The sequence below is a fragment of the Balaenoptera borealis genome (genome assembly GCF_965194805.1).
Source record: "Balaenoptera borealis genome assembly, chromosome: 16".
Classification (NCBI taxonomy): Eukaryota; Metazoa; Chordata; class Mammalia; order Artiodactyla; family Balaenopteridae; genus Balaenoptera; species Balaenoptera borealis.
In genome coordinates this window covers 13,651,074-13,667,137 of record NC_138872.1, presented here as the reverse complement: position 1 = coordinate 13,667,137, position 16,064 = coordinate 13,651,074, and the positions used below count along the sequence as shown (strand labels likewise).

Here is a 16,064-nt window from a genome sequence, read left to right as displayed (position 1 = left end):
TGTTATTATTGTTTGTTTCTTATGTCCAGGGAAGGGAAAGGTGGGAAAAGTTATTTTGTGTGTGACTAATAATAGTACTTATATAAAGAAAGGGCAATAAAAATCAACACCCTTTTCTTTTTCTTTTTCTTTTCTTTTTTTTTTTTTTTTTTCTTCAGGATCAAAATACTTGCTGAACAGTGGAGTCAGAGACCAATAAAAATAAACTCCTACTTGAACATCATCTGACTGGTTAGCCAGGTAATTCAGTTTTACTTTGGATCTTTTGTAATTTTCTGACTTCACCCTCTGAAGGTACTGCCCTCTTCGTGATTTATGGTTTAATCTTAAGCTTATTTTATGTGTCATGCTTTCCTCTTTAATAATACTATTAGTTGAATGAAGGGACTTGGAATAAGTGAATATATATGTGTATTCTATATACAAACAAATTTTGGGGGAAGGGTCGGAACTGTATGTTACGGTTTAATATGAGACACTATCACCTGCCCACTGTTTCCTTATGTGTGAATATTTTAATGGCACATAGTCAAAATCTGAATCAGCCCCACCCATTTTGACTATTTCACCTTGTGAAGACCAGTTGCACCGGATTGCTTGTGCTGGTGTGCAACATTTCATCTAACTCCTCTCCTGACTTTTATTATTGCATCAGAATAGGAAAAATGAGAATAGAAAAGTTGTCTGATAGCTAAGAAAGTGGTTATGCTTTTCTTAGCTAGTTAAATTTCTTTTTGCTGGTAACATTATTATTCTCTTGGTTAGCTAGGCTTGAAATGTGAGTCATCTTTGAATCCTACCCCCCTTTGATATTTTTAGTAAACAGGTCTTATCTGGTTTTCTGTTTTCATGTCTCCTGTATTTGTTCAACTTTCTGTTACCAATCTTAGCTTCCTAGGCCAAGACCCCTTAATTTCATGCTTGTGTTTGTCCAAATGTCCCTTAACTGCTTCTTATCTATAGTGTTTCTGCCTACTTGAAAGTTTGCTAGAAAATTTTCTTAAATATACCCCTTTAACCAAGCCTCTTTTCTGTTCTAAACTTTGTGCTACTGGTCCCTGGCTTACAGAAAAAAAAAGTACAAACTCACTTCTCTTGTATTTGAAACAGTCCTTTGGGAATTTATCTAAGCCTCCATCCTTAGCTCTTGCTATTTCCCTGTAAAATCCTTCAATTAATTATGGTATATACCCATTATATTCTGAACATAGTAGAGAACTATCTCCATAGTATTTATCTTAAAAAAAAAAAAACTTTACTTGGAAATAATTTCCAATTTACAAAAGTTACAAAAATAAGAGTATGAAAAACATCTAGATATCCTTTAGCCAGATACACTCTCTGGTTTTATTATTTGCATTCATGTGTGCTTTTACTCTTTCCTTCTCTCTCTTTCTCTCTCTTCTGAACTATTTGAGGGTATGTTATGTATAGTGTGCTTCTTTCCCCTAATACTTCTGCTTTATAGGGTCATTCTCTCATATAACCATTGAATAGTTATGAGCTTCATAAATGGATGTCGATACAAATGTATCCAGACAAAATACTGCAATTTTGTCAGTTGACCTAATAAGGTCACTCACAGCATTTCCCTTGCTTCTTGTAACAGAAACCAGTCTCGGGTCAGATGCTGCATGTAGTTATTATTTTTCTTTAGCCTCCCTTTTCCTGGTATATTTCCACAGCCTTTCTTTGTCTTTTATGACATTGACGTTTTTGAAGAACACAACCCTTCCCCTCCCTTATTAGAATGTTCTTCATTTTCTGTTTGTCTGAAGTTCTCTTGCAATTAGAATGTAGTTATTCGTTCTTGGCTGGAATACTGCATAGGTGATGTGATCCCCCGAGAAAGATGCACAACTTCTGGAGGCACATGGTGTCTTCTGTCCCTCATTGGGATGTTAATTTTGATCACTTGGCCAAGGTGTTGCCAGATTTCTCCACTGTATAGTTTTTCCTTCTTTTGCAAGCAGTAAGCAGTCTGTGGGGGAGACAATGCTGGTACCACGATTCTCGTCACAATTTGCCCTAGATTTAGCATTCATTGATGATTCTTGTCTGATCTAATTTTTTACTGTAATGGTTCCAAAATGGTCATTTTCTCATTCCATTCCCAGTGGAGCTCTTTTAATCACGCTCCTGTTCCTTGTGGAGAACAGTATTAGAGACCAAGATCCCTGGGTGGTGGAGGGTAGGTGTCCTTGTTGCTTCTGGGTTGTCTTCTCTTCTTGACCCTTACAGTGGACACAGCTAGGAAATATATGAATGTCTATACACGTACATACATAAACATACTTGTTCGTATATACACGTTCATAGCAACATGAATATATGTAGTTTAGAAATCATGAGTTTATGTCAGTATGTCCAATTTCACTCCACATCTACAGGGTTCATTCTTTGCACCTCTCATTTCATATTTTTATGTCCGTTTTTTTAAAAAAATTTTATTTATTTTTGGCTGCATTGGGTCTTTGTTGCTACGTGCGGGCTTTCTGTAGTTGTGGCGATCGGGGGCTACTCTTCGTTGCGGCGCGCAGGCTTCTCATTGTGGTGGCGTCTCTTGTTGCGGAGCATGGACTCTAGGGTGCGCGGGCTTCAGTAGTTGCGGCGCACGGGCTCAGTAGTTGTGGTTTGTGGGCTCTAGAGCACAGGCTCAGTAGTCTTGGCTCGCGGACTCTAGAACGCAGGCTCAGTAGTTGTAGGGCATGGGCTTAGTTGCTCCGCGGCATGTGGGATCTTCCCGGACCAGGGATTGAACCCATGTCCCCTGCTTTGGCAGGCGGATTCTTAACCACTGCGCCACCAGGGAAGTCCCTTTATGTTCGTTTTTATGCCATGAGAACTCTGGTTCCCAACATTGTCAGTACATTTACTGTTTTGTTCTATCCTATAATACATCTAAAATAATTTCAGAATTGCTTGACCATTTCACTACAGTAAACAAACTTACTTAAGGTGAGTGAAGAATTTGTATATAGTTCTCCACTTCCCCATAACCGTCTTGCCCAAGACTGAGAGTAAATCCTGTATTCTTTTTTAATTATTGATTGATTGATTTATATTTATAGTTAATTTATTTAATTTATTTATTTGGTTGTGCCGGGTCTTAGTTGTGGCAGGTGGGCTCCTTAGTTGTGGCATGAGAACTCTTAGTTGTGGCATGCATGTGGGATCTAGTTCCCTAACCAGGGATTGAACCCAGGCCCCCTGCATTGGGAGTGTGGAGTCTTAACCACTGTGCCACCAGGGAAGTCCCCCCCCCCCTTTTTTGTAAGATTTGCATATTTGTATTTCTTTTTTTACTTAGAGTAGAGTTGATTTACAATGTTGTGTTAGTTTCAGGTGTAAAATCCTGTATTCTTAAATTACTTGAATTAGTCCTCCCTCCTCCTACCTTCCCTTCCTTCCCCAGTTTTATTTCCCACCCTTACTTTCTGCATAATGTAGTTATGGTATTTGTTTGAAATGAAATGAGATTTATTTATTTGTATGCTTGAGTTTCAGTTTGTTTTAAAATGCTCCTTCCCGTTCTGATTGGTTATGTTTTGATTATGTAGAATATGAACACATTTTCCAAAGTCAAAATTTTACAGAAGATACACATTCCCTTCTGTATCCTTTCTACACCATTTTCCCCATTCTTGGAGGAAACTATCTTCAGTGTTTTCTGAAGTATTTCCTTGTGTTTCTTTTTGTAATGACAAGCAGATATATGTATAATATATTTTATTTTTTCTTTTTGTTTTCACAAAAGGTAGCATACTATATATATTCTTTTGCACTTTGCTCTTTTCACTTACTGATATCTCCTGGAAATAATGCCATATCACGCCAAAGGGATCTTTCCCATTCATTTTTAAAAATCATGGTAAACTTTACATAACATAAAACTCACCATTCTGACCACTTTTAAGTGTGCGGCTCAGGGGCATTAAGTCCCTTCACACTGTTTGCAGCTGTCCCCACCATCCATCTCCAGAATGTTTTCATCTCCCTACACTGAAAACTGTGCCCATTAAACACCAATTCCTCACTGCCTCTTTTCCCAGCCCCAGTCTCATTTATTTTTTACACAGATGTATAGTTTCCATTATGTGCATGTAGGTTATTCAGTCAGTTTCCTATGTATGGATATTATCTAGGTTGTTTCCAGTATTTTGCCATTAAAATAATGCTGCAGCGAATAACCTCATGAGTATATATTTTTATGTTGTTGGGGTTGTACCTTCAGGATAAATTCTTGGAAGTGAGATTGTTAGGTTGGAGGGTAAATGCATATGTAGTTTTTGTTAGATATTGTCAAATTACACTCTATAAGGATTATACCATATGGATTCCCACCATCATTATGTGAGAGAGCCTGTTTCCCCCCAGTCACACTGTAAAAGTTCTTTCCCTCAGCCTGTTTTTTTAGATGGATCCACATTTTTGTGTCAGAAGTTACTTTCTTTTTATTGCTGAGTAGTATTCCATTGTGTTTCCTATTTTTGGCTGCTATGAATAAAGCTTACAGGAACATTAAAGTACAAGTCTTTGTTTGGATTTTTTTTTTTCCTTCTTGAGTAAATACCCAGGAGTGTAATTGCAGGGTCTTCTGTTAAGTGTGTGCTTATATTTATAAGAAATTGAAACTGTTTTCTAAAGTGGCTTACCATTTTATATTCCACCTGCAATATATGAGAGTTCAAGTTCCACATATATCTCTTCTTTTATGAAGTGTCTGTTCAAATTTTGCCCATTTTTTAAATTGGGTGGTTTTCTTATTGTATGAGTTAAAAAAAAATGTTCTGGATACAAATCCTTTTCAGATATATTTTGAGAGTATTTTCTTCTGGCCTTTGTCTTCCCTTTTCATTTTCTTGATTTATCAATTTTTTTCTCTTAGGATTAATCCTTTTTTAATGTACTAAGAGATCTTTGCCTATTGTAAGGTTATGAAGATTTTTCTGCTTTGTTTTCTTGTAGAAGTTCTATAGTTTTAGCTTTATATTTAGGTCTGTGATCCATTTTGATTTAATTTTTGCATATGGTGTAAAGAAAGGATTGAGGATCAGTTTTTTAAAATATTGACATTCCGTTCCATGGCTATTTATTGAAAAGACTCTCCTTTTCCCATTGCATTGCTTTTGGTAACTTAATCAACTAACTCTGTGTGTGTGTGTGTGTGTGTGTGTGTGTGTTACATAAATACATACACAAACATATATACATACATATATATATATGTATATATATATACACACACATATATACATATATATAAAATCAGGATCTATTTCTGGTCTTTATTCTGGCCATTGATTTGTATATCAGTCCTTATGCCCACATATATTGTCCTGATTCCTGCAGCTTTTATAGTAAGTTTTGAAAGTAGGTAATGTGAGTCTTTCAACTTTTTCTTCTTTGCCATGATTACTCTGGGTAATCTAAATCTTTTTTTTTAAACTTTGGGTTTGTTTATTTATTTATTTATTTGTTTGTTTGTTTATGGCTGTGTTGGGTCTTCGTTTCCGTGCGAGGGCTTTCTCTAGTTGCGGCAAGCGGGAGCCACTCTTCATCGCTGTGCGCGGGCCTCTCATTATCACGGCCTCTCTTGTTGCGGAGCACAGGCTCCAGACGCGCAGGCTCAGTAATTGTGGCTCATGGGCCTAGTTGCTCCGCGGCATGTGGGATCTTCCCAGACCAGGGCTCGAACCCGTGTCCCCTGCATTGGCAGGCAGATTCTCAACCACTGCGCCACCAGGGAAGCCCGATCTAAATCTTTTGATACAAATTTCAGGGTCAGTTTGTTAGTCCCTACAATTTTGTCAGTCACTCTGAGAAACTGCCATGCAGAATATATCCAGCTTGGCCATCCTGAATTCTGGTTATTGTCTTGTCCATTCAGCAAGATTGCTGGGCTCTGTTTGGGTTCCTTATCCTTGTGCTGTAATCTGGAAAAATTGCTTCCTGGTAGGAAGCCTGGCTGGTAGTAGGGCTCATGTTGTCATATTGGTCCATCTCCCCCCAACTCCCAATTGTTTTCCTGATCTCAGGGACCACAGTTTTTCACTGCTTGTTCTCTGGTATCTGAATATAGTTTGTTCTTATAATTTATTCAGTTCATGGTGGGATGAATCCTATTATTCTCTCTTGGTCTAAAATAGAAGTCCCACAGTTGATTCTTGAGTTCATTTAAAAAAAAAAAAAAAGCCTCTTTTCATCCTTTGCAAAAAGGTACAGAAAGATGTCTTTATTAACCATATAAGCTTCTTTGAGCGTATTTTATTTTATTTATTTTTTTGGCCGCAGCATGCGGGAATCTTATCAGTAGTTCCCCTACCAGGGATCGAACCTGTGCCCCCTGTAGTGGAAGCGCGGAGTCTTAACCACTGGACCGCCAGGGAAGTCCCTGAGCGTATTTTATTGAACAACTTCTGAGACCAGAGGATTAATTTCTCTCTGGAAGTTTTCCTGAGGAATATAGGATTGCATTTCTAAAGTCTCTTTTATTTGTTCTTGTATATCTTGAGACTAGGAAACCAGTCCAAACAAACTCTTCTAGATTTCACTTGCAGTCCTATAAATATGAGTGAAGTCATCTCCTCTCCCTGTTCCTCAGATTTACTAAGTCTCTGGCCTACTTTTGAGGCTAGTCCCTATAAGCCAAGAATAGGTACCAGGCCCATAGCTATTGACTTATAAAGTGTGAAGTCTTTGCTTGTTAATGATGGGCTTGTCATGCCTGATTAAATGAGAATAATCTCAATTATGACATTCATGATGTGGACTTGGTTGTTCAGTTATCGTGATAAATAGGTTGACAGATGTTTATTAAACCTATGCAGTTAATATTATTGACATGAAAAGTAGAGAGACTCAGTTTTTACTTTTTAAAAAAAATTTATTTATTTATTATTATTATTATTATTATTATTATTTTTTGGCTGTGTTGGGTCTTTGTTTCTGTGCGAGGGCTTTCTCTAGTTGTGGCGAGTGGGGGCCACTCTTCATCGCGGTGCGCGGGCCTCTCACTATCGCAACCTCTCTTGTTACGGAGCGCAGGCTCAGTAGTTGTGGCTCACGGGCCCAGTTGCTCTGCGGCATGTGGAATCTTCCCAGACCAGGGCTCGAACCCGTGTCCCCTGCATTGGCAGGCAGACTCTTAACCACTGTGCCACCAGGGAAGCCCAGTTTTTACTTTTATATTTATTTTTTTCCCTGAAATTTGAGGACATCGGATCGGGTGCCACTTAAAATGTTTTTCTGTTTATTTTTATTTTATTTTATTTATTTTTACGGCTGCGTTGGGTCTTAGTTGCGGCATGTGGGATCTTTTGTTGTGGCACGCAAGCTTCTCTCTAGTTGTGGCGTGCGGGTTTTCTCTTTTCTAGTTGCGGCGTGCAGGCTCCAGAGCGCGCGGACTTAGTTGCCCCGCGGCCTGTGGGATCTTAGCTCCCTGACCAGGGATTGAACCCCCATCCCCTGCATTGGAAGGCACATTCTTAACCACTGGACCACCAGGGAAGTCCCTGAAGTATACTTTGAAAAACACCTGTGAACTTTGCTACTTGAACTTAAGAACTGGAAGGTTTTTAGGTGTATCCGCTCCCTGTGTGTTTCTTCATGAACTCATCCTGCTGCTATCCCAGAAGTCACAGTTATCTTTAATTGTGGTTGCTTTTTAAAAACGTTTGAGAAACCATCACGTGTGTGTTCCTGAACAATGTTTAGTTTTTCTTGTTTTGTAGCTTTACAAAAATATAATGAATGTAATAATGTACTTGCTTTTTTACTTTTGGTTGCTTGTAAGATTCTACCATGTTGTGTATGATTTATTTATTTTTGCTACTACTATATTGTATTCTTTTGTATGGCTTTGTTAGAATTTATTTTTTAAATTTGGGATTGAACATTAGTTTCCTCTGGCTTTTGATGTATGAATGAGATTTCAGTGAACATTTTTGTGTAGGTCTCTTGTTGCATAGAGAATTGTTATTGCTGTAAAGTTTTTAAACATAAACTTGATTTTTAACTGCTGATGTAATAAATTTACTTTTCATGTGGAACTGCTTTAGAAAAAAGTAAATTTTCTTGCTGAAATAGCCCTATGTTTTATAAGCTAATTTATCTCATACTAGTCATTTATTGTTTATCACAGGATTTGCAGTATGCACTGTGATTTTCCTTAACCTAACTTTTTACTCAATTTTTAAACAGCTTTATAAAAGTGTAATTTACATACAATAAAATTCACCAACCTTAAATTTACAATTTGATGAGTTTCGACAAATGTAACCATTATCACAATTATGATAGAAAACACTTCTACCACCCCCTAAAGTTCTTTTGTGCCCCTCTACAATCTGTCCCCTCTACTGGTAGCTGGTGGCATTGGGCTGCTTTAAGTCACTACAGTTTGCCTTTTCTTGAATTTCATATAAATGGTAATCCCCTTGTGTGTGTATTATTTTGTAATTGTTCTACTGTTCCTGGATATTCCGTTCTTTTTCTTTTTCCTGTTTGTATTTCAGTTTTGGAAGAGAGACAGAAAGAGAGAGAGAGAGAGACAGTGTGTGTGTGTGTGTGTGTGTGTGTGTGTGTGTGTGTGTGTGTGTGTGTGTGTGTGTGTGTGTGTGTGTGTGTGCGTGTGTGTGTGTGTGTTGAAGCTCACTGATCCACCTCCACCACCCCCACCACAGCTCTGTTCATCAAAAGGATTCTTCATTTCTGTTAGTGATTTTGGTTTCTAATACTCCCATTTGCTTTTTTAGAGTTTCCATCTCTCTGCTTACATTACCCATCTGTTCTTGTATGTTGTTCACTTTTACCATTTGAGCCCTTAGCATATTAATCATAGTTAAAAATTGTACAACTGCTTCCACTTAAAAAAATTTTTAAGAACCTGGCCTTTTTCCTGTTGACTAGCAATCTTTGGAGGCTTCTTTATATATATCATCAAAAGTTGTTTTCATTAGTGCTCATGGTTTCTCATTTAAGAGTATAGGTGGCCACATAAAAACTTGTACTAACTGTTCATAATAACAGTATGTATATTCATAGGTTGGAAACAACCTAAATGTTCATCAAGTGATGAATGGATAAATAAAATATATCTATATAATGAAGTATTATTCAGAAATAAAAAGAAATGAAGTACTGATATATGCTACAACATGGATGAACTTTTAGGCTAAGCCAGTCACAAAGGACTAGATATTGTATGATTCCACTTGCATGATCTGTCCAGAATAGGTAAATCCATAGAGACAGAAAGTACAGTAGATGAGTGGTTGCCTAGGGTGGGGATGTGAAAGAGGTTTTGTAAGGTGGGGGGAATGGGAGGCTTAGGGGAGTGACAGCTAAGGGGTATTGGGTTTCTTTTTGCAATAATTAAAATGTTCTAAAATTGATTGTGGTGACAATTGTACGACTCCGGATGTACTAAAAGCCATTGAATTGTATACCTTAAGTGTATGATATGTGAATTATATCTTAATGAAGCTGTTAAAGAATGTAGCTGATGTATTGCGGAATACTAAGAGTTCTGTGATGCCATAAAGGAATTTTATGGGAAAATATGATTACTTTTTTCATGACACTGACCTCAGAAGGTGTGCTGTCTACCTCAAACTTTTCTGAGTTTCGACAATAACATGTTAATTAAACTCACCTCAATTTTTTGAAAACCTTATCCAGTCTTTGTTAAAGTAGAGTAAGTAGTCAACTTGTAATTATAGGGTTAATGTTAATTCCAGCACCGTATTGTCTTCATTTGTCAAGAAAGATTATATCAAAAAGACTTTATTCTTTAAAAAAAAGAATTCAAAATTATACCCAGACCCATCTACACTTTTCTATTTGTACATTAAATATTTGTGAGTTACTTACGGATATTTTACAGCAATACACCCAGAAATCAATTTTTGCTCTCAAGCTTATAAGAGCAATTAAAGATTACTAAGAAAGCCAAAATTTTGGTGGATCTGCTATTTTGGACTAATGAAGTGCTTTGGTTTTAAGTGGAAAAGCCAAAGTTATTTTACTTGAGATAATCTGACCACACTTAGTCCCTCACTCCTTTTTTATTTTCTTTTTAGGTTTTAAACTTTTAAGAGGTTCCTTCTATGTAAAGAAGATTGATTACTAGTGATATATTTAAAATGTGGAGGTCACTAGTTTTATGATGATATATAGGAGAATATCAGTGCATTTATAATTTCGAAAGCTTAAATAGTTTGAATTTAATGTTGGTGAAACAGCATACTTTTAGAAGATAATATTTTTTTAGCATAGGTCACATGCTATACAGAGATGCTTTTAAAAGAAAATTCCTATTGATAGTTTTGTTCTGTTATTAAAGTAAAAAACTGATGGTTAAGCTGGTTTGCTTTTAAGGATGAAGCTTTCAGAATATGTAGAGAAAACTGTTAAAGTTGTAACATCCGTCTTTGGCATGAACAACAAACTATCTAAACTGCTGTACTAATCTAATCACTGTTTTTTCCCTGCTCTTGGTAAAAATGGATGGAGGTAAGGTTGTAGTAATTGTTCATAGTCATGGCTCGTTAAAAGGACAGTTTTATTAGACTTGGAAAATACAGACATAAAAAATCATCAGATTAGTAATAATGTAGCTCTTGTAGTACCTAATTTTGTAACTTAGTTAAGAAATATAATTGGCCTAAATATCAGCTCAACGATCCAAAAATACAAATAATCCTCTTTATATCACTGTTGTAAATGGCCCTATCTCTCATGTGCCAAACTCTTTGAGTAATTACTTTCTTATGACTCTTCTTTTCAAAAACTGTTTTAAAAAGAATATGTTTTGGAATCTGTGTAATATTTAACATATAAAGCCTGCATTATTTTGAAGTTGATATTGAAAACCTCTAAACTTCTGACCTTGAATAGAATTTTCTATGTATAACCATTATGTGCAGCTGGTGGATTCAAAATTGCCTTTTCTGGTACTCTGCTTTGTGAAAAATAGTATGTATTGGACATGAGTGCATGACAGCTGACATTTATCAAGGATAACAGGCTTACTCATTTTCACATTTTAAAGTGACTTTGAAAGCTTTGCATGTGCACACATGTTCCACATATGTTCCTAAGATTTAAGTATATTTTCCATCATGTATCATTCTTTAATGAGCTTCATATATTAAGCTTATATGATGTGAGTCCGCAATCATCTAAAGATCAGAAGTGAAGGTTATTTAATTCACTTCCATAGAATTTTATCTTGCATAGCTGAACAATCATTACAAGTAAAAATGTACCTAATGTATTCCAGGTAGGACTCTTGTTACATAATGTGTGATTTGTCATTTCATTCATTCCCCTACTCTAAAATTTGGCTCTAATGTAGGAAACTGAATTACAGAAATTAATTTTTTTCTACATCAACTGCTAGCATATTGCTCTTCTGTTTAAAAAGATTTTTATAGAGCTAGTTATTTTATTTTACTGGAGGGTGACCATAAATAGAATTGGAATTGAATAATTTTTAGTCTTGGTTCTTAACCTTTTAAAGTTTTCTTTAAAATGAGATCGTGATAATAATTTAAAAAGAATTCTAGCATAGAGCTGCAAAGTTCCTAATGTGTTGGCAAGTTTGTTAATTAAAATAACACCTTTTATGGTTGGAATAGGTTTCAGATTCTGCAGCCCTTCGATATATTGATATGCAGATCACAGTGACTTGCTGCAAGGTAACAGGAGACATGCTTTGACTTCAGAAGATAAATTGGCCATGTACAGCTGTAATCCTACTGTCTTTTCATTTCCAGACATGATTTAGTGTAGTATAAGGCCTTTGATTCCTAGGCCCTGGGAAGTAAGTTGAAATTTAATTTTTTTGTGTGTATGAGAGTTTTTACTTCGGCTTTTGATAAGCCTGTTTTGTGGTGTGAAGGTATCATGTAAATTGTAGACGTTTCATTACTTAAATAACTCCCAATTCCATTTGAAGTATAAGAAGCCCGAGTTCCATCCCTTTCCATTTTCCTTTTGGCAGTTGAAAAGGAAGCCATTTTGTTAAGAATGATGAATAGTGAATGGAATTTTAAATTTAGGCTAAATTGCCAGTGTCTTTATATTTTAAAAAATTGCAGAGGAATTATCAATTTTAACGTGATTTTTCAAAGAAGAAATTGTCCTTAAGCACTTGTGACCCAGGTGTCCTTTATAATAAAAGATACTGTTTCTACAAATTCTTTTGACAGAGAAATGTACAATATCAGAGAAGTTTTAAGGAAAATATTTGAAATGTTTACGTAAGAACAGCTTAAGACCACTACCAAAACTGTATTTGTAGATCTTAGCATCTTTGAGAATTCAGTGCTTCTTAAAAGACATCTCTTTAATCTCCTTTTAGGTCCTAAGGTTTAGATTTTCTTAAGTTTATTCAGCTAATATTGGAGTTGGAAAACACACATTGTTTCCTGATTTTATTTGGGTTGTAGACATAGTTATTTTAAAAATTCTCTTTTTAAAATAACTTTGTTTCTGTCTGTAAATCATAAGATTCTTGAGGGAGCCATTTTTCAAGTCTACCATTTGCCCACCACTGAGTTTTTTTTTTTTTCGGTGTGTGGTTTTTTAGATTCTTTCAGCACCCTTGTAAAAGTGATGGTGTAGCCCCTTTTTACTTCACTGTGCCACATTCTGGTTGGCTTCATCAGTTTTATTTTCCAGTTCACTGATTGTGTGTGTGTTTGTGTGTGTGTGTGTGTGTGTGCGTGTGTGTGTGTGTGTTGTGTCCAGTCTAGGAATTAATCCCATCTGTTGAGTTTTGTTTCGGATATGGGTTAAAGTATCCCATGCTAACCAAATCTATTCAGAGTTCAGATATTTGGTGCTCAGATAATGGGCAATACCATCTTTTTTTGTACTTAATAATTTATGAAGTTTTATAATTCATTCTTTTCACATTCTGTTTCTTTATATGTATGTTTTCATGGCTGTTGATTCTTTATCTCATTAAGGATTATAAACATTTATTTATTTTTAAAAATAATCTCTATTTTTAAATTAATTAATTTTTGGCTGCGTTGGGTCTTCATTGCTGTGCACAGGCTTTCTCTAGTTGCGGTGAGCAGGGGCTACTCTTTGTTGCAGTGTGGGAGCTTCTCTTGTTGCAGAGCATAGGCTCTAGGCACGTGGGCTTCAGTAGTTGCAGCACGTAGGCTCAGTAGTTGTGGCTCATGGGCTCTACAGTGCAGGCTCAGTAGTTGTGGCTCACGGGCTTGGTTGCTCCGCGGCATGTGGGATCTTCCCGGACCAGGGCACGAACCTGTGTCCCCTGCATTGACAGGCGGATACTTAACCACTGTGCCAGCAGGGAAATCCTGTAAACATTTATTTTAAACTTATTTCAAGATTTCACTTTATTGGGTGGCGAATTCATCTTTTGGAATCGATGCATTTCTTGGCCATCTTTCTTAGTTCAGTTTTTAAATCCACTTGGGAATTTTAGTTTACAATTTGCATCTTGAGTGGGAAATTTTCTTTTTCTTTTTTTGGTGCCCTTCATGTGTCCCCCTCTCCCTGTCCCAGGCAATCCTAGCTTATTTTTGTTGCCTTCACAAACCATATCCACCATACCTTCAGTCTACGTTCAGGATTCTGTTCTGAGGTACTATTGCAATATCAGAGCTATGTGTCACCCAGGTTTTGTATGTACAGATTTTCTTTGATTTACGATGGGGTTACATCCCAGTGAACCCACTGTAAGTTGAAATGGGCTGCAACTGCCACTGCCAGTATTATTAGAGAGTATTATACTGCATATCGCTAGCTGGGAAAAGATCAAAATTCAGAATTCGAAGTAGGGTTTGACTGAATGCATATCGCTTTTGCACTGTTGTAAAGTTGAAAAATTGTAAGTTGAACCTCTCTAAGTTGGAGACCAACTATGTAACCCTTTCCTTTTTCTTCTACAACTACAGGTAACAGTTTGATATAATCAGTTATCTAGATAGCTATTGATAGAGCTTTTTTTCATCTCTCTTTCAGAAATTTTCTGTTTGGTTTCTACCTATGAGCCTTGCTTTTGATTCTGTACGTTGCACATGATTTGATTTCCTGAGTGTCTTTGCTAGTTTCTAACGCTAGAGTTCAGTAGGTTCATAGAGTCATCAACTCATTGCTGTATGCTTGCTCTGTGTCTTGCTCCGTAGACGTATTTGTTAGGTTTGAGCATGGCTGTGTCTCTCAAGATTAAAAAAAATACATATTTTGTCATTATTATATTTAGAGCAAGGGGGGGAGAGTGTGGTTGGTTGAAAGCAATAGTCCACTAAATCATCTTATCAGGAAGTCCTTTGTTCTTTTGATCTCACAACATGGCTTATTCATTTAGGCCTGCGTATAGTAGATACTGAAGTATTTATTAAATGAGTATGTAGAGGATCTGGGAGAAGCCATACCAATTTCAAACCCTCAGTCCCTACCTTAATCTAAGACAGTGGTTCTCAGTGTGGTTTGTGAACCCTTGAGAGTCCCTGAGAACCTTTTATGAAGTCCACAGAGTTAAAATTGTTTCCAAAGTAATATATTTTCTATTTTCATTCTGTTGATGTTTGCACTGATGGTACAAAAGCAGTGATGCATAAAACTGCTGGTGTCTTAGCATGAATCAAGGCAGTGGGACTACCAGACTGTACTAGTAGTCATTGCATTCTTCACTGCCCTGCACTCAGCCTTAAAGGAAAAAACAAAAACAAAAGCCCCCACAAAACCCCACTCGTTTCTCAATTAGGATTGTCCTTGATGAAGGAGCAAAATTTGCTTATTTCATTAAATCTTGACCTTTGAGTACTGTATTTTTAACATTCTGTCTAGTGAGAATGGAAAATATGCAGAAAACACTTCTGCCTACCAAAGTATGATGGTTGTCTTGGGGAAAAGCACTTGTGTGGTTGGCTTGTGTACTGAACAGGCCACTTTTTTCATGGAGTATCATTTTTACTTGAAAGAATGACTAACAAACTGTGGTTATTGGAACTTGAGTATTTGGCAGAAAGTTTCTTGAAATTGAGCAAGGTAAACCTATCACTTCAAGAAAAACATCCAAGAGTATTTGTTGACAGTGATAAAATTGGAGTTTTCAAGTAAAAATTATCATGTTAATTTTGAATCTGTCATCATGAGTGTGACAGCTTCTCAGTACTTAAAGACTTTATGAATGAGATGGGTGGTGATATTAATGTGGAGTTTTTTTTTTTTTAATAAATTTATTTTATTTATTTATTTTTGGCTGTGTTGGGTCTTCGTTGCTGCACGCGGACTATCTCTAGTTGTGACGAGCAGGGGCTACCCTTTGTTGCGGTGCGCAGGCTTCTCATTGTGGTGGCTTCTCTTGTTGCAGACTACAGGCTGTAGGTGCACGGGCTTCAGTAGTTGTGCACCGGCTCAGTAGTTGTGGCTCGCAGCCTCTAGAGCGCAGGCTCAGTAGTTGTGGCACACGGGCTTAGTTGCTCTGCGGCATGTGGGATCTTCCTGGAACAGGGCTCGGATCCGTGTTCCCTGCATTGGCAGGCGGATTCTTAACCACTGCGCCACCAGAGAAGTCCCTGGAGTTTTTGATACTGTATAATGTATCAGTATTTGAAAATCTGCTGAATCAGTGAACTAGTATTATCCAAATGACAATGTTTGATGTTACAAAATCATGCATGGTTAAAGATTTTTTTCAGAGTGTAAGTTTGTGTATTTTAATGTAATAGTATGAAAGTTCATTGATAGGGTTTCAGATTTCACTTTGCAGCTAATCTTTAAGAAAATACCGCTTGTCCTTGAATGCCAGGGGTTGCTGGCAACGCCAGAAGGTAGGAGAGGGTGGAGCAGTTCTCCCCTAGAGCCTTCAGAAAGAGTGTGGCCCTGTCGGCACCTTCATTTTGGACATTGAGCCTCCAGAACTTCAAGAGAATATCTGTTGTTTGTGGTAATTTGTTACAGTAGTCATAGGAAACTAATACAGTAACCAAACTTGAGTAAAGGGTATTTAGGGTATGCCTTCTACTGTTATGTTTTTTGCAACTTTTTGTTAAGTTTGAAAGTATTTTCAAATA

At 36.8% G+C, this 16,064-nt stretch overlaps 1 protein-coding gene across 2 annotated transcripts in view; it reads left to right on the top strand.

Annotated features, from left to right (window-relative positions):
- Positions 1–16,064, top strand: part of NCOA3 (nuclear receptor coactivator 3) — a 123,999-nt gene that overhangs the window by 62,094 nt on the left and 45,841 nt on the right. For both annotated transcript variants that reach the window (XM_082361133.1, XM_082361132.1), the window contains exon 2: positions 159–240. The gene's annotated coding sequence lies outside the window, so the exon portion shown is untranslated. The remainder of the gene's footprint in view (positions 1–158; positions 241–16,064) is intronic.